This window comes from Phascolarctos cinereus, unplaced genomic scaffold (genome assembly GCF_003287225.1).
Source record: "Phascolarctos cinereus isolate Bilbo 61053 unplaced genomic scaffold, phaCin_HiC Scaffold_726;HRSCAF=1367, whole genome shotgun sequence".
NCBI lineage: Eukaryota > Metazoa > Chordata > Mammalia > Diprotodontia > Phascolarctidae > Phascolarctos > Phascolarctos cinereus.
The window spans coordinates 24,887,586-24,913,114 of record NW_027556098.1 but is presented as its reverse complement, the minus strand read 5'-3'; the positions used below and the strand labels follow the sequence as shown (position 1 = coordinate 24,913,114).

Genomic DNA, 25,529 nt, shown 5'->3' with positions numbered 1-25,529 from the left:
CCACTACCATCATTCTAGAGTCCTGTGGGTTCTTAATCTAGGATCTGTGAACTTGTTTTAAAATTTTTATAATTATATTTCAATATAATTATCTTCCTTTGTAATCCTGTGTATTTTATTTTATACATTTAAAACCATTATTATGTGTGGGTTTTTTTTTTAAAGGCAGTTGGGGTGAAGTGACTTGCCCAGGGTCAAGTGTTTGGTCTAAGGCCAGATTTGAATCCAGGTCCTCCTGACTTCAGGGCCAGTGCTCTATCCACTGTGCCACCTAGCTGCCCCCTAAAGCTGTTATTCTGAACAGGAATCTATAGGGTTCACCAGACTGTCAAAGGCTATGGCACAACCACACACAGGGAAAAAATGTTAAGACCCCTTGCTCTTGAGAGGAATGATTCTTAATAACCAGTGATTTTGGGAGATTCAGATCTCCCTCTTTTTCTTTTATCCTCATTTCAAAACCTCACTCTTAAAATCTTTTCCTCTTTCCAGACTCCATTCAGTTGGGCCAGCCATTATGTTGTGCCTGGATTTGGGTGGGGATGAATTCTTTGAATAGATTGCCCAAGGCTGGAGTTAACTTAGAAGTAAATGACATAATCAAAGGCCAGGTCTGGCCTTCATTGTAATATTCATTCTCTCATTAATTTTTAGTCAATCAGAATTGATTACCACCCTCAGAACACTCCTTTTCCAATGGGCAAAATAAGCCCGAGTCCACCCCTGCTGGGCATGGAGGCTCGTGGTGGCTATACTTTTTGTATAGTCTTTGATCTAAGTGAGAGACTGCCAAATGACCATTCTTTTATTAAAATGCTGGCATTATTAATAAAATGATCAAATTACCCAGCAATTATGTCTTTCAAACCTTTTTAAATGACACACTCTACATCAGAGGTATCAAACACACAGCTCTAGAACTACATGTGGTTAACAATACTCTCAAATGCAAAATTATAGTTTCTATTTGATTTTAGTGTGTTGATGCATTAATAAAAAAGAAATACATAAACACATGCAATTTCCTAAGTCAATATGTGGCCCTCAGGGATACTTACGTATGATTTAGTCACCTTTGTTTGTACTTGTCTTGTATCTGCTTAGACCATTGTAATGGGAAGGGATTAGTTGTAAAACGCTTCTAATACTGAAGACTTCTGAGGAAATTTTTCTTTCATTTTGAGCACTGTCAGGTATTTGCTACTGATTAAGAGCCAGGGATTGTGTATTTCTGCAGCAAAGTTGTTTGAAGTCAAGGTGTGAAATGTCTAAGAAAACGGACATGGTGGTTTTGTTACTTACCTGTTCAAACAAACATCTTAAGATGTATGAAATAAGCATCTTATATAGAAACCTCAACATCATTCACAGGTTTCCCCAATAAGTTTTGCATCTTCTATTCAACTTCTTTGTCTATATCCCCTTTGAGGAGTTATTTCTCAGTTTCTTATAGTATTTAGGTCATATGAATAAATTAGGGTTTCTTGGGTGAACGAATAAATTTTTTAAAAAACCACATCAATTTGTGACTAGCACTTAAAACTATTTCTCCACAAATACAGAAACAATTTTCTTACAAATATATGTCCTTGAATGATGGGACGTATTCCTTATGTACACACACCACAAAGAGATAGAAGAAGAAATCTTGCTCCATATCCTTCTCCACTGTTCCTCACAACTAAGGTTACAATCGCTTTCTTAGACCAGCAGTTAATATGGCGGCCAATTCTAGAACTTCTCTGAATTTCTATGAAAAACCTTCAGAGAAGTGGCTTTACTAGCTCAGGCAGACATATTCTTGGGAGCACAGCCAGACTGCTCCATGTGTGGCACAAAGGAATAGAAAAGTTATAGTATCATAGGAACTTGACTGAGAATTGGTAGGAACCTTGGAGATTTTCTAGTCCAATACCCTCATTTTATATTTAAGAATGTATACATACCCCCCATATATATACATGTATGTATATATGTACCCATATGTGCACATATGTACATATGTATATGTATGTATGTGTGTGTATATACACACATACACACACATATATGTTTGTGTCTAGACTTAGTAACTCCAACTCTTTTCCTAATTACCATGATTTAAGAAGAATGGGAATAATAACAAAACTGGCTGGTCTAATATTGTTTTTTAAAACTTTAGTTTATAAGTTGAAATTATAATTTTATTTCAATTTAACAATTGTAATTTTATGGTTCATTTTAACTTTGAACAATGAAAATAATTCTTCCTAAACTGGAAAAACAAAACTAATCCTAGCTCTAGCTCCATGTCAGGGAAAATAATTTTACCGTTTCTCCATAGCTGCATGTGATTTAGAGCAGGAACAACAGCTTCCATTCATGACCACCTTAGGAAAACTACAAAATAATTGTGTTGCACACCAGTTGGATATTCAGCCTCTAAAAGAATACATAGTGAAGGCATGACTAAACCAGAATCGGTAACCCTGGTTACCTGGCTAATTGTTTATTTTCCTAGAAATTTTTATAGTGATCTCTAGCCATTATCATCCCACTAATACAGAAACCTCTATTGGAGACTACTTAGATCACTGGTAGCTGCTCAATAATTGTCTCCCTTATCTAGGACTGTGGTTCTTAACCTTTTTTTGATTCATAGGCTGTTTTTGTTGTTTGATGAAAGAAGCATTTATTAGATTATTACAGTGCTAGACACTGTGCTAAATTCTGAGGATACTAGCAAAAAGAAAGATAATTCCTGCCTTCAACAGGCTTATATTTTAATGAGTGAAGGCAGTAAACAAAGATTGAGTTTAGAATTTTGAGATTGAAAAGGTCAAAGAGTAGTTATTACAATAAAGTTCAGCATCATAAGACATTTTTTGTACTTAGAGGTGTTGTTCTTTTTCATTTTACTCTGTTTGATATAATTTGGTTTATTCATTTTTATATTTGCATGTATATTTACATATAACCCTATGAGGCAGATCCTATTATTATCCTCATTTCATATATCAGGAAACTGGGGCCTAGAGGGGTTAAGTGACTTGCCAAAGGTCACACAGATATTAATTTCTGAAGCAGAACTTGAACTCAGATCTTCTTCACCCCAAATCCAACATTCTATCTACTGATCTACCCACTTATCTCCAAAGTTAATTAACTAATTTGGTTTTGATCTTACAAATTTAAATATGCACATGTCTTCCTGTTAAATACAGAATTAAATGATGTATTCTGTGTATTTTTTTCTTTTAGTGTAATAAGAGGATTAAGGCACTTTAGGGGAGTTGGTAAGCATAAGGGAATGTAGGAGGTACTGTATGAAGTGTGCAAAGGTTTACTTTGAATGTTTGTTTCTGACTCTGAGTGGAGCAGCTGAAATGAGGATAGTTGGCTAGGCTTTTCTTCTGGGCCATTTAAGGATACCATAGATTAGAAAGGGGGCTGATACACAGTGGTTTGATTGGATGTAGAGATTAGCATATACTGGGTGTGAGAGAATGTGGTAGTGAAAGTGTTTGGTGGGAGCCAGTGTAAGTCTCCTTTATAAGAATTTTGTTCAGTCTGGGATGCAAAAAGTATATACAGCATCTGCTGTGTTTGGCTCAAGTCTTCTTTCCCATATCATCATTGTGGTGTGTGGGAATATGACATGTGACTGTGTCTCATGTTGCTGTATTGCTCATATATAATGGGCCCCAGAATTGGGGAAATGAGTAATAATGAGATCTGGGGTCAGATCCAACATTGTGCTGTTTATCTGAATTTTATTGGACATCCATTTCTTGTTTCTCATATCTCCAGGAGACCAGGACATATAGAAGAGTAGTTGCCCATACCCAAAACTTTCTACACCCAAGCACTGGGAAATACCTCGAGCAGAGGTGACATTAATCACCTAGTGGTAATGACGAAAGTTATTGTCACAGACCAAAAGAGCAAATAAATATCACTTTTAGGTGATTTCCCAAAGGATCCCCTACTTAGTAACAATGAGAATGTCCCATGTCCATTATCAAATGCCACTAGGTTTTAAATGAGTCTTAATATGCAGATTAACTTTAAGGTCCCTTTCAGTGCTAAATTTGTGAGGAGTCTTAGACTTTGCATAGTGGAGAGGGTAAAATTTCATATATATATATATATATATATATATATATATACATATACGTACACACATATGTATACATATATACATATTTTATTGATCTACCAATCCGTCATCTATATATCCATCCATCCATCCATCCATCCATCCATCCATCTATCCAGCTATCATATATCTATCCATCTATTCTTGTACTTATCATACATGATATATTTTAATATAGGTGATAAGCAGTAAGATGGGGCAGCTAGATGGTGTAGTGCATAGAGTGGTGGGCCTGGAGTCAGGAAGACGAGTCTTCCTGAGTTAAAATCTGGTCTCAGACATTGATTAGCTGTGTGACCCTGGGCAGGTCACTTAACCCTGCTTGCCTCAGTTTCCCCATCTGTAAAATGAGCTGGAGAAGGAAATGGCGAATCACTTCAATATCTTTGCCAAGAAAACCCCAAATGGAGTCACCAAGAGCCAAACATGACTGAAAAAACAACTGAACAAAGTAAGAATTTACATATATATTTATACATGTGTGTCTAATATGTATATATACATATAAGAAAAGAAAGAAGGAAGGAAGGAAGGAAAGAAAGATTTCTTACTTTAAGGAGTTTGCATTCTATCAAAGTGTAATAATAATATATATTATTATCATGAAGCATGTGGAGAGCCTGACCCCAGTGGCAGTCAATAAGGAAACAGTAGATGCTTATAGATGGATACAGTAAATGCATTATATATTTGGAGTTGAAGGGGCTTCATCATTGGCTGCCAGTATGAGTTTTCTATATATGGAAAACTTGGAAAAAGGAAAAGAATTCATTCCAAAATTAAGACACAGGCATTGACAACCAAATGCAGCAATCCACTCCCTGATAATATTGTGTTTGTTTTTATGCAAACTGGATTTTTAAGGACTAAATATTGTGATGCAGTAGATAGACAAGTGGCCTTGGGGTCATGAAGACCTGAGTTCAGGTCTCACCTTTGACATTGCCTATATGATCCTGGACAAGTCATTTAACCATCCACTGTTCCAGGCAACTGTCTAGGACTCTAAGTTACAAAACAGTTGCTGATCAGTTTTAGGAGAGGAATTTCACTGACCAGATGTTCCTATACCAAGGAAATGATAGATTGGATCGCTCCTATCCTCCAAATTTTATATAAAATTATTCAACGGAGGAAAATAATAATTGACTTAAGCTGTGGAGGACCAGTGATCCACCCTTTTCTCCTCACAGTAATAGTACCTGACATTTATATAACACTTCAGGTTTTAAAAGACACTCTTTGTACATTAATTCACTTAATCCTCACAACATTTCTTTGAAGTACGTACTATAAGTATTACTAAACCCATTGAACAGATGAGGAAACTGAGGCTGAAAGCTATTAAGTGACTTGCATAGGGTTATTCAGCTGGCAAATATCTCTGTCAGGATGTGAACTTAGTTCTTCCTAATTACAATACCAGAGCTGCACCACGCTGCTTCTTGGTAGAGGTGGGTATACTACAGCACAGAGTGTTGGATATATTGTAAGATGGGGCCGCCATGAAAGCTTATTTTGCTTAACTATTTTTCTTTGTCAAAGGTGATACAATGGCTTAGAGTCAAGAAGACCTGAGTTCAAATCCAGTCTTAGGCATTTACTAGCTATGTGACCCTGAACAAGTTTCTTACCACCTATCTGCTTCTAATTCCTTATCTCTGAAATGGAAAATAACAGCACCTACCTCCCAGGGCTGTTGGGAGGATCAAATGAAATAGTATCTGTAAAGTGCTCAGCAGGATGCCTGGCACATAGTGTGCATTTAATAAATGCTTGGTTTAAAAAAAGGGACTATTTTTCTTCTTTCAGTGGGGTTATTAGGAAATAACAATAGTACAAAAAACATCACTAAAACGTTGAATTTACAACATCTCATTGACAAGGCACTGAGAACTTATTTCTCCTAGAACGTAACCCAACTGGCCCTGCTCTGGTTCACAATCACAACTACAGGAATAGAATTGACTTTCATTTTGACCCTACTGTTTTTCTTTCCCCCACACCAAAGTCAATGTTTGAAGTGGGTTTTTTGGGAGGTATCTGTGAAATACTTGTGATGGTGGTCTGTGCTGTTAAGTCATAGGATGTTCCTCAAAAAAAAAAAAGATGAAATTGAGGTAAAATGAGATATCGTAGCCTTTAGAGCTAGAAAGGACTTTATCACTTCAAGAAGATCCATTTTACTTTTGAAGAGTCTTAATCGTAAGAAATGCCTTTGTTATATTTCCTAACTGATTAAATTTTGGGCAGGGTTTCCAATTTGGAAAGTGCTCTAGAATAATGATTTGTGAGTTGACTAGTCATAGGGGTATAGGATCATGGCCCTAGACTCAGAAGGGATCTCAAAGGCCATTTTGTCCAACCCTTTCATTTTACAGAAGATAAAACACAGGCCCAGGAATGCCTTAGTCAGTTGAATTCTGATTTATTTTTTAAAATCACAAGAGCCAGCTCTGAAAGAATCGCAATGTGAGATTTTCTGTCAAAATGACTGATATAAAAAGTTCAGGGTAGTTCAGAGAAGAAGTGGTCACTGTGGGACTGGAATGGGTAGATAAAACGTCATGGGGGGAGAGAGAACTCTCCTTTGTGGAAAAGGGGTGGCTGGACTCGTTTGTGTAACTGAGTGAGGAAGTGCTAGGCAAGAGAAGTTAACACCCAGGAAGCAAACAAGAGCAGAGGAGAGTTACTGAAGCCTTCATGCCTTTTATCATTGAGCTAGAAAATGTGAAAGTTGATGGGGCAGGGAAATTCTGAAAAACAGTCCTTGCTGCCAGCTGAGTGAAGATATTTTTGAGAGAGGAAAAGGAGAACACCAGATTGCTCTCAATAAACAAACAGACAAATAAAAAAAACATTCACCAAAAATATAGCAATTTTGGCTGTGAATTTCCTTTTCCTGCTTTGAAGGCCCGTGTGTGTGTGTGTGTGTTGTGTGTGTGTGTGTGTGTGTGTGTGTGTGTGTGTGTATGGGTTTGTGAGCACATCACCACTTGGGCAAAGGATTTGGTTTTCTTTTTTCAGAAAAGGAGCAATAATTTCAAGAAGCCACAAGCCCAACTTGTGAACTAATCAAGCATGCACTTAAGCAGGTCAAATGTTCTTATTAAAGCTGGATTTTGAAAAAGAGTAGTGATTAGAACTGAACATTGTTTGCATAACCATATTGATGAATGAAGAAGAGATAGGAGAAGCAAACACCAAAGGGAAGCCAAAACAACAACTTAAATTTAAAAATTATGAAATACTTCCCTCCTGGTGAAATGAACTGTATGATTTTTATTATCCTCATTTTAAAACAAAGGATAAATTTGCTTATGGTCACAGAGCTGATAATTGAAGCTGGTGGAACTCAGTCCTTTTGACATGACTGCTCTAGCTACTGTATTCATAACTAATGTAGGGAGACAATAAGGTTTTGTTCTGGCCATGGAATAACACAAATGCCAAGGATGGTTTTGTTTTGCTTTTTAATTGACACAAACATCTGTATATGTATATACAAACAATACACACACATATACTAAAGTATAGTAGTATATATACTAAAATGTGGGTATGTAGGTATGAAAATATAGAGTATATATATATATATATATATATATATATATATATATATATGGAGAGAGAGAGAGAGAGAGAGAGTATATACATATAAAAATACAGAGTATAAACAGAAAGCATATGTATATAGAGTCTATATCTATCAGAAAGAATGTAACCAGGATGGAGGAAAGTAATGACTTGTCTTTTTCAGTGAAGCAATTGGGGTTAAGTGACTTGCCCAGGGTCACACAGCTAGTAAATGTCAAGCGTCTAGTCTAAGACCAGATTTGAACTTATCTCCTCCTGACTCCAGGGCCAGTGCTCTATCCACTGCACCACCTAGCTGCCCCCTGACCTTGCATTTTTTCAACTAGCTTTTAGTATCCGAGATGTTGAACTGAAATGGGGTTTAGAGTCCAATTCTCTCTTTTTATACCTGAGCAGCTGAGTTCCACACAGGGAAAGTGATTTACCCAAGGTCACACAAGTAATAAATGACAGAGCTAGGATTCAAATTCAAGTCTTATGACTTCAAGACCGTGTTATCTCAACTCGTATTCTTGATCAAATTCATTTGCACATCAAAGATCACTGTGGGAATAAATTGGGCATCTTAGCCCTAACCTTTAGAGAGCTTCTGTGCTAATTATTTTTGGGGGGCAGAGTTTTCAAAATGGACTTTAGAGGAATCAGATGTTTTGTGCTGGGGAAAGCAGTTAAAATAACAGGCAATCATATCCTGGGAGGGCTTTGGATGGCTATATTTGGCTGTCTTTATCTAGGTAGCTTCAGTTATGTTCTAAAGAGCCGTCAGTCTATTCTCAGACAAGCAAAAAAGTATTGTTGTCTCCTTACATTATTAATTCAGATAACTGGACAACAATGACAACAGTGATAACAATAATAATATCATGTCTACAGGCAAAGAAGATGCTACAATTTTATCATCAGTAAGGCATATTTTTTTTCTTTTGTCCTGAACTTAACAAGCACAAGATAAAATGAGTATTTCCATAGACGTTGTAGCCCAAAAGGAACTGGTTGAACCTGAAACTGTGAATCTTTCTTATGAAGAGCTTTAACTAGGGCATGTTTTTGTTTGGTTTTGTTTTTATCTTAGAACAAATACTGGTAATGGGTTTTTATGAGTCATCCACACTCTCTGAACTTAATTCCTTGTCTAACTAATGCTATGTATTTTCAGGCCAACAATACTGGGAAAATAATGCAGTTTATAACTAAGGACTAGAGTTTTTTTCTCCCGCAAAACTAAGAAACCCATGAAGGGACTGAACCTGTGATTTCCACCTCGTGAAGCAGCTGACTAATAGAACTGCTGACAATTGTATCCAGCATGAAATGTCCACGAGGAAGCTATTCTTCTTTTAACTCCCTTTGTTGTATAGATAGCTGTCTATTTCCTTTCGCTCTATGTACAGGATATAGTTCTTCACTGCCCTCTTCTCATTAGTGTTTCCTCTTAGAGGTTATAGGATTTAGACCTGGAAGAGAGCTGAGAGTTCATCTTTTCTACCCTCTCCTCTCATTTTATAGACATAGAGAAGAAACAGAGTAGCCTAAGGTATGAAACTAGTAAGGGTGAGAGCTAAGATTTCAACCCATATTTTCTGGTTTCAAGTCAAGTGCGCTTTCCACTATAGCAAGTCACTGTCTAATCTTGCCCAAATCATGAATTCTTTTCTTCTCCTTCTCTGTAGTTATTTACTTTCCTGTAGTTCTGCATGCCCATCTATTTTTTTTATTGGCTTTGCCCTGTAAATCACTGATTCTCTATAATTAAATTTATAATGTTAAAGTTTATATTTAGACTTTTTTTCTGCCTCTGATCAGATAGAGTGATTGGTCTACTGAAAGAAACTTCAACAGAATAAAAAGTCATGGACTAGAATAAACTAGAATATGGAATAATATATAAAACACACGCCTCCCCTCTCCTGAGCTACATTAATCTTCTCTGTGACTTTTCCTTTGTTAATATTATTTTGTATTCTGTATTGTCAAAGGACTTAAATGAATATAAACCTGTTTCTGCCCAACAGACCCTGGAACGGTTTTGCAGAGGGATACGCCCCTTGGTTGCTTGCTGTGTGTTTGAAGGTTGACATGACTCTTGACTGACTAAGAGAAGGCTGAGCACTTTTATGCATGCTTGAGTTTGTTGAAAGCTTGGGGACACACATGGAAAGATAATGATCTCATCTGGAAGAAATCCATTCTTTGCATTCTTTAGAATTGCAAACCTTGGATGTCAAGGAACACAACAGATCTGATTCCCATATATGTATGTGTTTCGGAGAACTCTAATACAATATTAAAAAAAAGTCTCTCTCCAAATTGCCTCCCTGAAGGTTTTTTACTCCACATGTACCCAAAGTCTCTCAACAAACTGAAATATATCTCTTATACAGATAATTAGTGTTTCACTCAGCCTTTTATCGGCCAACAGTCAATCATATATCTTTTTGCATAACGTCCTCAGGCTTGTGTGGAAGCAGGGTTATATTCCAAAAGGGTGATGATTAATTTACAGAACCAATTTTTTTTCACTCTTACGCTAACACCCTTGCACTGACAAAGGGCTTTGTGCCACATGCTCCTTGTCCAAGGTATTATGTGTGCAGTGGTCACTGGTTGGGGGACCAGGCAGGTCAGATGAGCTCCTTAAAGGAATACAGGGGTGACACTTAGGAGAAGGACATGTAAACGAGATTGAGAAAGCAAGGGAAGCAGAGGGGAGAAATTGGGAAGGGAAGAGAAAGGGGTGGAAGGGGAGAAGACAACTGAAGTCTTGAGACATTAAGTGACAAAGGTCACTTGGTGGCTGAGGTTCATATATCTAACTAGAATGACTATTTGCATGTTAATTTCCTTTAATTTCGTAATAATGAACAAGATCACTAAACAGAAAACATAAACCACTTATCAGTAGGGTAAAACTAAGCTGTCCTAAAATAATGTGATTTTAACAAAGCCTACCTGTCTTGCTAAAGAACTCCAGATCTAGAAACAGATCATCTATTGATGACTTACAAAGCATTAGTTTGTTTGTTTCAGTACATGTGTAGCCTATGACTTTCTAGCATCTTTCCAGACTCCAACAAAGACAACCTTTAGCTTTTGGCAAGAATACCCTGGTGTTATTCTGTCAAGACATCCCTTGACTTCAGTAGAATGCTTAGATTATGGTCTTAAAAATTACATCAGCCTTTTGCATTTGGCTTAGCTGTTTCAAAGGAGGCGGCTGGTGGCTCAGTGGATAGAGCACTGGGCTTGAAGTTAAGAAGATCTGAGATCAAATCCAGTCTCAGAAACTTACTAGATGTGTGACCCTGGGTAAGTCACTTAACCTCCATTTGCCTCAATCCACCAGAGAAAGAAATGGTAGACCACTTTGCCAAGAGAACCCCGTGGACAACGTGGTCATGAAGAGTCAGACATGACTGAACAACAGCTTAAAATGACTAGTTGTACCCTTTACCTTCCAAGGGAAGTTCAAGCATCTTATGAAGTCCATGGAAAGGAAATAAACACAATTCTGATCATCTCTGCTAGTGTGATGTAGACAATCTGGAATTGGAAATATCTGTCTAGTTGCCTGGAAATTTCCTGAATGGCTGAAATTACTACAGACTCTAGTTTCTTTCCTCTAAAAGAGAGAAAGAGAATAGATACATTTCTATAGTGTGTGTGTGTGTGTGTGTGTGTGTGTGTGTGTGTGTGTGTGTATTAGGCCCACAGGCTTATTTTTTTTATTAGGCAATTAGGGTTAAGTGACTTGCCCAGGGTCACACAGCTAGTATGTGTCAAGTGTTTGGTATGAGGTCAAATTTGAACTCAGGTCCTTCTGACTTCAGGCTGGTGCTCTATCCACTGCACCATCTAGCTGCCCCAGCTTATTTTCTTTAGGCCTGCCTTGATATTATTCATGTTCTAGGGATACAGAATTAAAGAATCTCAGAGTTAGAAGGGAGCAGAAAGATCATCTGGCCCAAGCCACGGATGAATGGGGATGCCCTCTACAACAAGAAGCAGTGAGGGGGTGTGACAGAAACAATGCTGGACCCAGAGTTAGGAAGACTTAAGCTAAAATCCAACTTTAGCTACTTACTAGCTGAATGATCCTGGCCAAGTCACTTAACCTCTGTCTCCTTCAATTTCCTCATCTGTAAAACAGTGATCACAACAGCATTTGCTTCCCAGGGTTTTTGAGAGGATTAAACAAGATTGTGTATAAAGTGCTTTATAAATTTTAAAGTGCTAAATAACACTATCTATTATCGCAAATAGTAATCTTCAGTGAAGGAGTATCCATCATTCTCTGGGGCAGCTCATACCACTTTTAAAAGGCTCCGTTCAGAAGGTTTTCCTAACATAGATCTTAAATCTGCCTCCACAACTGCCATGCATTGATTGCCTGTCATTCTGCCCTCTAGAGTCAAGAAGAACAAATCTAGTCTCCCTACCACAGTCTGAGAGCTAATGTTTATTTGTATGGTTAGTGTAGGAGGCAGATTACGCTATTATGACAATAGCTCCAATTGGTTTATGGAGCTCATGTGAAGAGGTCAAAACTCCTAACGGAAATTGAAGCCCTGGAAAGTAAATAACAACAACAACAACAACAACCAATAATAGCATTAGCATAGTTAAAAAATGCTTTACAATTTACATTTTTATCCATGCAACAGCCCTGGGAGGTAGATACTATTATTATTCCCACTTTTATAGATAAGGAAACTGAAGTATAAACAAGATAATTGGTCAGGGTCATCCACCTAGTTAAATGTCTGAAGCTAGAGTTAAACTTGGGTCTTCCTTACTCCCAGCACAGCTCTCTAGCCACTGTGATAACTCATTAACTTCCTCAAAATAACCCATGTACTAAGTTCCAGAGGTGAGACTTGAATCCAGACCTAGTGCTCTTTCCATTGTACCATACTGTCTTCTCATCAATCATAAAAGAAGCATTTCTCTTCTTGTTGGTAAATGGTGTGTTAACACAATACCTATTATATTTACATAAGTCAAGATTATTATTAATTTGCATGATTGTTTAAAAATTGCAGCCTCTTTAAAAGTTAAAAATAGAACTGTGGATTGCAACAGCAACCATACAGGCTGTACCACTGGGATTTGAACTGGCTTCTTGTGGCTAGTATTTCAGAGGGGCCACTTGCCTTGATTCCTGTGTGAATAAGTTAAAGCCAAAAGGCTTTAATGGCATCGAAAATGAATTGTATAAAATGGAATTGAAGTGTGTTTTAAAAACCTTCCTCAAGATTGCATTCAAAGGGACACCTGTTACTTTCATTAGTTGAATATAATGAGATCACAAATAATTATGAAAACCTTCAGGGTGTGGAAAATTATTGAATAAATCCAAACACCAGAATGATTGGTAGAGGAGACCATGATTTGTTTTGAATTATAGGATGTTTTTAGGCTGTTAGATGAGTGTATTTACGTTAAGTCAAGTCAACAACTATTTATTAAATGCTTTCTGTGTGCTGAACACTGTGCTAAGTGCTGGAGAGACAAAGAAAAACAAAAACAGTCCTGCCCTCAAGGAGTTCACAATGTAAGACAACATATGAACAACTATGTAAAACAGACATATATGAGATACATTGGAGAAAATCTCAGAGGGAGGGCATTAACATTAAGGGCAACTGGTTAAAGCTTCTTGTAGCAGGTGGGATTTGGGCTGAGATCTGAAGGAAGTCAGGAAAGCCAGGAGACAGAGATGAAGGAGTAAATTCCAAGCATATAAGACAGGCAATGAAATGCTCAGTCGGGAGATAAAGTGTGGAGAGAAGTAAGGTGTAAGAAGACTGAAAAAAATGGGAGGGGGCCAGGTTATGAAGGGTTTTAAAAGCCAACTCTACTCACATGCTGCTGAACAGACCTAGAAAAAGCCGTAAGACCAAGTTTACTGAATCTGCTGCAAATTTATGTTATCTAATCTCAACCAGGTCCTCACTTTAGCAAGGCAATCCTTCTATTCTTCCCTAATTGATTCTCTATGCTACTCCCCACTAATACTGTTCGAAACTTTCTCCCATCCCCAAATCTCCTATACCTCTTCCCTCCCCCCCATTTTCTTCATGGAAAAGCTCAGCTTTGGCTTTACTTGAGAAAATAGAGGCCATTGGCTGTGAGCTCCCTCTTCTGCCCATCTCTATATCTCAAAACTCCTTTATATTATATCTCATTCTTCCCTCCATCACCCCAATCTCTCATAAAGAGGTAGCCCTTTTTTCCCAACCAAAGCTAACTATTGTACATGTGCTTTTTGGTCACATACCTTCTTTTCTTCTCCATCAGATCAGTCCCTCAAACAACCACCCTCCATAATTTTCAATCTCATTCTCCCCCTATCTAATGATTCTTTTCCACTCCCAAGCCTTTCCAATACTTAAAAAACCCTCCTAAGATCCTGCCATCCCCTCAAGCTGTCATTCCATATGTGTCCTCTCTTTTGCTTCAACATACTTGGGAAAAAGTTGTCTACATTCATCGCCTGCAGTTCTTTCCTCTTTTTTCTTTCCTCTTTCCTCATTTGTCAACTCTTTGCATTCTAATTCCCAACCTCACTACTCAACTGAAACGTCTCTCTCCAAATTTATCAATGACCTCTTAATTACCAAATCTGATGCACTTTTTTCAGTTCTTACTCTTCTTTACCTCTTTGCACCATTTGATACGACTGACTACCTTCTCCTGTACTCTCTCCTCTCTGGCTTTTCTTGACCCTGCTCTCTCTTTGTTCTTCTACCTTTTTGACCCCTTTTTCAGTCTCCTTTGCTCGTTCATCATCCACATCATAGCCTCTGGCTGCAGGTGTACCTTAAGGCTAGGTTCTGGGCCCTCTTCTCTTCTCTCTGACAAACTTTCATTTGGTGATTTAATGAGCTTAATCATCATCTCAGTGCAGATGACTCCCAGATCTATATATCCAGCCTTAGTCTCCTCTCTCCAGTCTTGCATTAGACAGTGCATTAGACATTTAAAACTACACATCCCATTGATATTTCAAACTCAACATATCAAAAAACACTAAATTTTCTTTCACCAAAACTTACTTTTCTTCTGAACCTCTCTTTCTGTTGAAGGCATCACCATTCTGCTAGTCTCCTTGATTCACAACATGAGTGTTATCCTTAACTTCTCACTCTCCTTAACTCCTCATGACCAATCAATTCGTGAATTTTGTTTCAACTTTCTTGTCTCTTGCATCTAGCCTCTTTTTGAAAACTCCATAGCCGTGACCCCAAATCAGATACTCATCTTCTTTTGCTCATACTATTACAATAGCACCTTCATTAGTCTCCCTGCCTTAAATCTCTTCCCACTCTAATCCATCCTTTATACAGTTACCAATTGATGATGAGGAAATTATCACTGATTTTTCCAAAGTGCAGATGTGGCTATGCCACTGTTACTCAATAAGTTCCAGCGGTGTCCTATTGTCTCAAGGATCAAGTATAAATTCTTCTGCTTGATATTGAAAGCCCTTTGTAACTCTATCAGCTTTACTATATGTTACTCCCCTTCCTTCACTCTATGGTCCAAACAAACTTGACAATGCTGTGTGAACACACAACAATATCTTCTGTCTCTGCCTTCAGGCCAGCTATCTCAGAATGCTTTCCTTCCTCAACTCCACCTCATAGAATACTTTGTTTCCCTCATGACTCAGTTTGACTGCCACTTTCTATATGAAGGCTTTCCTGATGACTTCAATGGCTAATACTCTCCCTCCCAGAATTACCTTGCAATTATTTAGTATAAGTTCCATAGGTATTATTATGTGATTCTGTTGTCCTGTATCTCTTCTTCCTTTTTTGAATAAACTTAAAAATGCAGTCTACAGTTCCTCTCCTCTCACTGTCTTTAAAAACATCAGCAATCTGGCTTTTGATTTCTCTCATCTACTTATCTTCAATCTCTCCCTGTCTACTGGCTGCTTTTGTACTTCCTAAAAATGTGCTCATGTATTCCCCAACATGAGAAAATCCTCACTTGATCCATCCATCCCCACTAGCTATTATCCTACATCTCTCCTTTTTGTCTAAAATCCTTGAGAAGTTCTATAACAATAGGTGCTTTCACTTTCTTCTTAGTCTCTTCTTAACTCTGTATGGTCTGGGGTCCAGCCTCATCATGCAACCAAAATTGCTCTTTTCAAAGTTACCAATGGTCACTTAATTGCTGAATCTAGCAGCCTTTTCTCAGTCCTCATTCTTCTTTATCTCTGAAGCATTTGATACTGTTGATTACCTTCTCCTCTTAGAGTTTTTGTGATACTGCTCTCTCTTGGTTCTCCTCCCAACAATCTGGCTGCTTCTTCTAAGATTCTTTTGTTGGTTCTTCATCCATGTCACATCCATTAACCATGCGTGTCCCGAAGACTTTTTCCTAGGCTTTTTTCTCTTTTCCCCTTATACTGTCTCATTTGGTCAGATAACTGATTCTCATTAGTTCAATATAGCCCTAGTCTTTCTTCTTAGTTATAATCCTACATTACCAGTTTCATTTTGGACTTCTAGAAGTGGATGTCCTGTAGATATTTCAGTTTCAACGTATCTAAAGCAGAACTCAATATCCCTCTTTCTCAACTACTCTATTGTTATCAGGACCCCATCATCTTTCTAGTCACTCTGGCTTGAAGCTATAGTGTTATCATCAATTCCTCACTCTTACTCACTCTATGTATCCAATACATTGCTAAATCTTGTCATTTCTATTTTTCACCTATGATATGTATATTATATACATATATACATATACATGTACATATATATGTGTGTATATATATATGTATACACACACACACACACACACACACACACACACACACACATTTTTCTTCACATACATAGCCACCACTCTAGTTCAGTCCCTTCTTCTTACCTCTTGCCTGGACTTTTGAAATAGCCTTTTCGGTGGTCTTCTTGCTTCAGGTCTCTCCTCATTCCGATCCATTTCACTCAGCTGCCAATGCCATTTTTCAAAAGCCGTAGTTTGACCATGGCACCCCTCCCCCCATACACAATAAATCCCAGTAATCCTTTATTACCTACAGGACTAAATGTTAGATTTGCTGTTATTGAAAGCTCTTCATAACCTAGACCCTTCCTACCTTTTCATTCTTCTCATATTTTACTCTCCTCCACACTCTCTACAATTCAACTACCTTGACCCATGTGCTTCTCCTTATCTACAGTGCTCCATCTCCTGTCTCTGTGTCTTTGCATTGGCCATTCCCCTCATGTACAATGATCTGCCACTTCACTATCACCTCTTAGTTCCCTAGGCTTCCTTTGAGCCTCAGCTTAAATCCCACTTGCTGCAAGAGGCTTTTTGCAATGCCTCCAACTCCTAGTGGCCTCTCCTTTAAGATTAACTTCCTTTTACTCTGTATATATCTCATATGTACTTAGTTATTTGCACTTGCTAATTTAAGTAAAGTTATAAATACAGTTATTTACAGCTACTTGAGGAAAGGGACAGGTTTTTCTTTTCTTTGTAACCCCAGCACTTAGGACAAGCTCTGGCATATAATGAGCACTTCATAAATGTTTTACCCTACTGTCTGACATTATCTTTCTGACAGAATGTAAGTTCTTTCAGTGGACAGACTAATTAGTTTTTGTCTTTGTATCTCCAGGGTCTAGCTCGGTGCCTGGAAGATGGTAGGATTTTAACAAATGCTTGGTTTATTTTTAATTAAATTTTACTTTATTTTCAAAAATAAATAATAAAAAATAAAAAAAATATCTCTCCCTCCACCTCTCTGCCTATTCATTGAGAAAACAAGAAAAATAAAACCCTAGTTACAAATATGTCCAGTTAAGCAAAACATATCCCCTCACTGGCCATGTTAAAAAAAAGTCTTTTTGTATACTCAGAGTCCAGCACCTCTCTATTATAATGAGGATAGCGTGTTTTATCTTGAATCCTCTGGAATTGTGGTTCATAGTATCAATCAGAATTCCTAAGTCTTTCAAAGTTGTTTGTCTTTACAATATTATTATTATCACATAAATTGTTCTGATTTTGCTTACTTCATTTTCAATCAGTTCATGAACATCTTTCTAGATTTTTCTGAAATCATCCCCTTCATTTCTTACGTCACAATATTAACAGATGCATGTCGATTGACTAATTGATTTGCCTCTTCCCTCTCTTTCCCCTTTTATATTCAATACCACATCCCCTGGAATTAAGCTCTACATAATTTCTTACATCTGAGCTCTCTTATCTTTTCTCAGTCACCATTATGGTAAAGGTCCTTATTAATACCCACATAGATCATTGCAATAGCTTCCTAATAGGAGGGTTTTCTCACCTTTACTCCCTGCCTACCCTCCACTCTTACCCCCACCCACCCCACTCTCTAGGCCTGAGCCATCCTTCATGCCATTGCATAGATCTGGTCACATTAATCCCTTGCTCAAAAGATCTTCAGTGGCTCTTTCTGATAGGGTGCTTGGGTGCCTGTGCTTAGATCCCAATTTCTCCCTGGCCTCAGAAATACTGTTCCTGAAAGTTTCCCTCCAGCCCAAGGACCTTATCTCAGCAATAACTCATGAGTGGGCCCAGTGAGGCAATCAATCTCTTTCTATCACAACAACAAGCTGACTTCTGTAGAATTTCACTTGTACTACCTCGTATCAACAGAACTATCAAGCACTGATGCCCACAGTTACCGTATACAATCCAGAGGTCAAGCTATAGATGTCAGCTCCTGAAACTATCTTGTTACAGATGTAACAGACCAAAAACATCCTCTCTTCCGCCACTCCCTGTGGTTTCCAGTAGTGAATGATGCCCAAAAGAATTCAATCCAAGCCTTCGTTCAGCCAAAGACAAGGTTGATTAGGGATAGGCTATGCAGGCCAGGTTCTTAAAGAATCTAACATTAGTGACACCCATAAGAAGGAGCAGGCATGAGGAAATCTCAGCATTTAAATGGGGGCCAGGGTGGATCTTATATACACTCAAATAATTTTGAATGTTTGGAGGAGGGGCTGGGAGAAAGATCCTGAAGCTGGGATGAGTTTAGGGAGAATTCTGATGGGAATGTCTAGGAGGTTGAATAGACAATGGGAATAGATAATGAAAGGATCTAGAAGGAAGAGTTTTGAATGGGGTCTAGATAAGATCAAATGTGGGAAATATGACAGGGTCAAAGTCTAAGCTTCATTGGGTTTTCAAAGGGAGAGAGGGAGAAACATAGGGAAAGGCTGTTGAGTGGAGAATAGCCTCAGGTAACTATTTGAGACTAGAGTGAGGTCAAAGGAAGTTTAAGGGTTTTCTGGGGCTTGTAGACAAATGGGACCCCAATGCTTTTGGGGGTGAGAGGCAAAGGTCTCAGTTTGGACCCATACCCCATCAGGCACCCACCTAGCTAAGCTACAAAGAAACCAGATAACCTTTGTGTTTGGTTCAAATTTAGCATAGTCTTTAACAGAATATCTTTTCAAACAACTTGTAATGTAGTTTCCAAGGGATCTCCTTGCAAGATAGTATTTTCAAAGGTACAAAATTATTGAAGTTGCTCCATCTTCTTAACAGAGATAGTAACCAGCAATTCTGCCAGAAAAGCAGAATATGAGACTGGTTGTAGAATCATCCAAGAAAAATGAAGAAAAAGCCTAAGTGTTTGGGCTTTTGTCAGTTTTCCTCTGAGTCTAGTAGGAAATGAGAAGTTCCCTCAGATGACATTTCTGAAGTTGTGCAATAAAAGTCCACACTCATTGTCACATTTCAACAATGATTTCAAATGATCGTTTTTCAAAAATTAGAGGCAGTTAAGTGGTATAGTAGCTATGGCACCAGATCTGGAATCAGGAAGATCTGAATTCATATCCCACCTCAGACACTTACTACCTATGGGCAAATTACTTGACTTTGGTCTGCCTCAGTTTCCTCATCCATAAAATGAGGATAATAATAGCAACTTATCTCCCAGGGTTGTTGTGAGGATCAAATGAGCTAATATTTGTAAAGCTTTATAAAAACCTTGAAGTACTATATAAATGTAGCTATTAATATTACCTGTGGACAAGTCACTCTGTTGCTCTGGGACTCAGTTTCATTGTCTGTAAAATGGGAGAATTTTACCACTAAGGTACTTTTTGATTCTAAATTATATTTTGATTTGGCTTGCCTCGGTTACAATGAGAGATAGGTCAGAACCAAGAGTAGGCTTTAGAGATATTGACTCCCTTAGGCCCAGATTCTTTATAATATACTATCCTACCATTTCTATGAAGCAGACTGAACATTATTGTTATACAAGTAGTTTTATCATGAATCTCTTAGTGTCCAGGCCCTCCCTCAAGTCTTACTTTAAGCCAGGCCTTCACAACCTGCATCCTACAGGTGGCTTATGCTTAGGACCCCCGGGGCCGCTTGCTATACTCCAAAAAATTTCCTCTGCATACAAAGTATGTTTTCCTCTACATTTTTCTTGGGCAGCCTGAAATCCTCTGGCATGCTGCAAGCAGCCCAAGGGCTCTAAGTGTTGGTGGGGGGTACTGCAGGTTGTGCAGGACCTTTCTAGCTTGGTAGGACTTCTTACACCTTATGCTTACTGACAAGGACTTTTGAGAACTAAAGACCATCTTCATGCCACAATGAGGTACCCAGGTAAAATTTTAATAAAAGTATAAATAGGCAATAAATAAACATATACACAGTGGGATAAATTGTTAATAATGTAACTAGCTGCTATATTAAACTCAACATCCATCCATCCATCCATCCATCCATCTATCTATCTATCTATCTATCTATCTATCTATCTATCTCTCTATCTACCTATCTATCTTTCCCCCCTTTTATCAGAATTCAGGCCCTTCCTCTGATTTGCATTTTGACACAACCACGGAATCACCACGAAGGTATATGCCTCAGGATAAGGCAAGCAATCTTTTCAACCCTTTTATTACTCCTTGGCAGGGTATAAATTCTCTACGCTAGGAATAATCTACCCTTCTTAAGAGTCCTCACTGATTTGCCCAGGAGATCTTCACTGACTCAAGTTTATGCATAATTTGTACACTTAAGCTATATCCTTGGATTTGATCTTTAAAAGACAGGGAAATACAGAGAGAAAGGAGATGGGGGCTTATGCACAGACGTGGGCTCTAAGAGATGCCTGTGCATCTGTGCAGTCATGTGGCCCTTCAGGGTACTATAGGCACAGAGGAATAGGAGTTATATGGAGACACAGAAGGAGAAGGGTTTCCATTGCTAGATGTAGTTATGAAGGGGAATATGGGTCAACAGAGCAGGAGGTCACAATGTGGAAGAACAGAATTGACTTAACCCTTTCCTGGTACTCTGAGACATGTATACTGTGTACATCCTGATGGAACATGAAACTCACAGGAGTATTGGTTGGCTCTTTAGAAACCCCATGTCCTTACTTGTCAAAGGATCACCTTTCTCAGGATAGTATAATGTCTGGAGGACTCTATGAGTTCATGGGGAAGCAGAGGTTCTCCAGAGGGAAATAAAGTGTTGCTTGGCTCCCGAGCAACTGAAGCACTTTCTCTATATGATTAGGGTGGTCTGAAGTGATCTTGAAGGTCCCTGGAACCCACTAGATGGGCTTCACTGTTTACAGTCTTTGGTATTTTGGTGGCTTTTGTTATGTTAAATAAGGCCTGGCTTATATTCATTATTTTGTTATCTTACATCTTACATGGGACCTGAGTGCAATTTTAAGGAAAGACATGAGTCGAATCTTTATACTAAGTGAGCACAAAACAAGTTGAATTCTGAAATTCCCAGAGGACAACCTGAGTGAGGGCAAGATAAACCATCAGAAACTGAATTGAGATGGCAATCCTAGAACTGGGGTGCTTAGACAATGTTTGCTACTAATACATGATGACCAAACAGTGGCCCCCCTGAGAAAGAGCCCCATCTAACAGGCCTTTGGTATTTATTTATTGGATTATTCTTTTTTAGAATCATAGATTGATGGAATGCTCCACTCTTTACCTTTACACATGAGCACACTGAAGCCTAGATATGGGAAGTACTTTCTGTACAAAACCTCAAAGCTGTAAATCTTTGTTTCTTTAAACAAACCTCTTAGGCTTCTTTGGTTACCTATAACCAGGAAATGACCTGGTGCTTAGAGTTTTCTTTACTTAACAATGAAAATATCAATACACTGGTTCAGTTGTGTTAGGTTAAACAAAATGAGTCATTCAACATAAAACCCATAACATAGGATTCTCAAACTTACTGAATAGGCTCTGGATTGTGTTTTTCGGTCTATGATGTTTCACTTTTTCATTTCTTCAGGGATAAAATAATAAATATGTCCCTTTCAATCATGTTCAGAGTAGATAACAGGTTAAGAATTTTAAAAGTGCAAACTACTCTATTGTCACCTACTTCTTTCTCCTGATTTCTCCACCCAGCTCCTTATTCTTAGATAGCAGAGCCCAGGTTTATGACACATGCTATGTAAATAATTCAGACTTTGAGATAAACATATACTTTTTACAGAGTTCTAGAATTTGCTTGTCTTTCTATCATGCACTACTATATCAAAGCAGATTGATTCTTTTGTGAAGGCAAACTAGGCCATCTTTTGCCTCAGTTCTTATCTAGCCTTAATCACTAAACGGGCATTGCCGCAGACAAACTGAGACCTGGGGAAAAACTGAGACCTGGATTAAAAGACCAAGGTCTCCCATTGCATCCAGGGTCATTGGCAGTCTTCTTGACCTACGTCTTGATGCTGGACTCTGATAACTCTGGAGGAGAAAGTGAGGCTGATGACTTTGTGCAGCCCTGCCTCACTTAAATTCAATTCACTTGCAAGTCAAGACATCACCTTTCTGATGTCATTGGTCTTTTTTGAGAATGAAGGATGAACAACAACTCTATCCAGGCAGCACTTTTTATATATAAAACTTTTGAGAGAATAATATAACAGCCAACACGTACATTTTAAAGTTTGGAAAGCCCTTTTTCTGTATACAGTGCTCCCAAAATCTTAGTTCAATGTTAAGCTTTAATAGATAAAAATGTCCGTAAGACTTTGGGGATACCCTGCATTATTCTATTTGATCCTCATAATAACCCTATCATGTAAGTATGACTGGTATTATTATCCTCATTCTACATATAAAAAACCTGAGACTCAGAGAAGTTAAATAATAGACTTAATAAATGTCAGAGGTAGAATTCAAATTCCAAGTTTCCCCTGACTCTGGGTCCAATGCTCTTCCTACAACATAAGAACACTGAGCTGACTTTTAAGAGGAACTCATATTTGTATAGCCTTTAAACTTCTAAACCAGAAGTTAGATAAAGGATGACAATCAAAATAAAGAACTGGAGAAGGATTTCTTTTGTTTGTTTAAAAAAATAGTAAAGCTTCTCAACAGGCATGAAGTGAATATTATTTGAACATTACAGTAAGGGCTCTGTTGAAATAGGGTTTTTGACCAGCTGGCATAATATCTAAAGAAGTCTGCTTTGCTGGCTCTTGGAATTACACCCCACCTCTCAGCATAGAGGAGAAGGGCTTTAATTACAGGATGAAGCATATGTATACACACACACACACACACACATATACACACACACACACATATACATGCACACACACACATATATACATATATATGACATATATAATACATACATACATGTGTGTCAGATTTGTTTTGCTTAAATTTATTCCTTTGTTAAAGACTGTGTTGAAGGAATAGGAATGGACAATTACTGGAAGATAGTTTTTTTAAAAAGACCATTGCTAAAACATTTCTAAAAAAAACCCTTATATACCTCTAAATACTTGAAGATATACATTAAAAAAAAGATATACATTAAAAATCAACAACAATATGCAAAAAACAAGAATAAAATTTCATCCTGTGATTTTGGAAAAATAAAAGTCATAGGAGTTCTGTTTCAACAACCCAAGAGGGACCCAAATCCATGCACATAGTCCCTTTTTTATATTATAAATTGCAAAACTAGGATCTCAGTTACCTGTGGCATGTGACTATTTGGAACCTTTTGGAATAATTACAACTGATAAAGTGACATACATGACACAGATTTCTAAACAAAGCTATTACAGGGAGTTTGGGTCTCAGATTAGATATCACTGAGGTGAGATGCTCGTATCTTCTTTCCAACCTTTGTTTAAATTTGTTGGCTTCATTTGTTTCTCTTCAAAGAATGTGTACAGCTTACACCTGGCTTCAGGTGGACCAGTTTATTAAAAAACAATAAAGAAATGTGTCTAGTGACTTAGTGACAACTCATGGACCATTGCAAAATCCTTAACTACATTATTCATGAATTCCAATGCTTTGAGACTTTCGGTAATTCTGAGCTCCCTTTTAATGTACCTTTATATGCCCTTCCTATACCATTTCTCTAATCTGTTTCTTCCATCACCTCTTCCCAACACGAATCCCCTACCTCTACACATGCAGACCTGCTCATACAAAGTGTGGGCAATCCTTAAACATCCCCAATTAATAATGTAGAAAAAAAGAGAAAACTTAGTCTGCTTACCTTCATCTTAACATGGAACTTCTTTAAACTCAGAAAACATTGACAGTTGCTTATTCCTCAAAGCACTTCACCCAGGAAATGACCTTGCAAGAGCCAACAGTTTGAAGAGTCTCTTAATTTGACACTACTGTAGTCTTCATTTCAGAAAATGTGGTGTGCCTCATTTGCTGTGAAGTCTTACTAATATTTCAAGTTGATGGGCGTGAACCACATTAATCCAATTGATTTCATATTTCATAAAAAGTGTTATTTTCAACCCCAGCGCAGAATACCATGACCAGTACTGACATACAGACAGAGAAGAGACTATTTTTGAAATTTCCTGTGTAACTCTATGCTGACAATTACAAAGGGCCAAGTTCATCAGAGCAAAACGTGTTCAGAGCTGGTGACATGCGACTTGCTTCTCTTTTGTAAACACACTTCCTCTCTGCACTGAATTGTTCAAATCATATCTTGGATAGCTTTAGGCTGTCCAAAATTATTTAAAGCAGTTTGGGCAAAATAGTTTCTGTACTCTTTCTTATCTGAGTAAGGAAAGCCCCTGTAATGAAACATGGAAGGACTCATTTCCCTAAGTTTAGACTGTTGTGAACCCAAATTGAACTTTGTGTTTAGGCAGAACATGAATTCCTGGGTTTTTCATTTTTAAGTCTTTTTTTTCTGTTTAGAATTCTAAAAATTCCACATTACAACATCATTTGGCTATATGAGAGAAACGTGACATCTAATTTGTGCTATAAAAAAAATGTACAAATTTGCAAACTAATTCTTCTTAAAATTTTTCTCAATTGCACGCAAATTTTTTAACATTCATTTAAAAAAATTTTCAGGGCAGCTAGGTGGCGCAGTGGATAGAGCACTGGCCCTGAAGTCAGAAGGATCTGAGTTCAAATCCGGCCTCAGACCAAACACTTGACACTTACTAGCTGTGTGACCCTGGGCAAGTCACTTAATCCCAATTGCCTAAAAGCAAAAAAAAAAAATTCAGTTCCAAATTCTCTCCCTCCTCCTCTTCCCTTCTCCTTTCTTAAGAAGGCAAGCAATTTGATATAGACTATATGTGTGCAGTCATGCAAAACATTTCCAGATTAGCCATATTGCAAAAGAAAATGCAGACAAAAAAAACCCCAAGAAAAATAAAGAAAGTTTAAAAAAGCATACTTCAATTCAGATTCTATCAGTTTTTTTTTTAACAGGGGTGGATAGCACATTGCATTATAAGTCCTTTCGAATTGTCTTGGATGAATGTATT

General features: G+C 37.8%; 1 protein-coding gene across 8 annotated transcripts in view; it reads right to left on the bottom strand.

Annotated features, from left to right (window-relative positions):
* P2RY8 (P2Y receptor family member 8) overlaps positions 1–24,608 on the bottom strand; it is an 85,265-nt gene extending 60,657 nt beyond the window's left edge. For 7 of the 8 annotated variants that reach the window (XM_078146295.1, XM_078146294.1, XM_078146293.1 and 4 more), the window contains exon 1: positions 24,275–24,608. The gene's annotated coding sequence lies outside the window, so the exon portion shown is untranslated. The remainder of the gene's footprint in view (positions 1–24,274) is intronic. The other variant, XM_020992898.2, reaches the window with a different exon arrangement.
* Between the last annotated feature and the right edge of the window lie 921 nt (positions 24,609–25,529).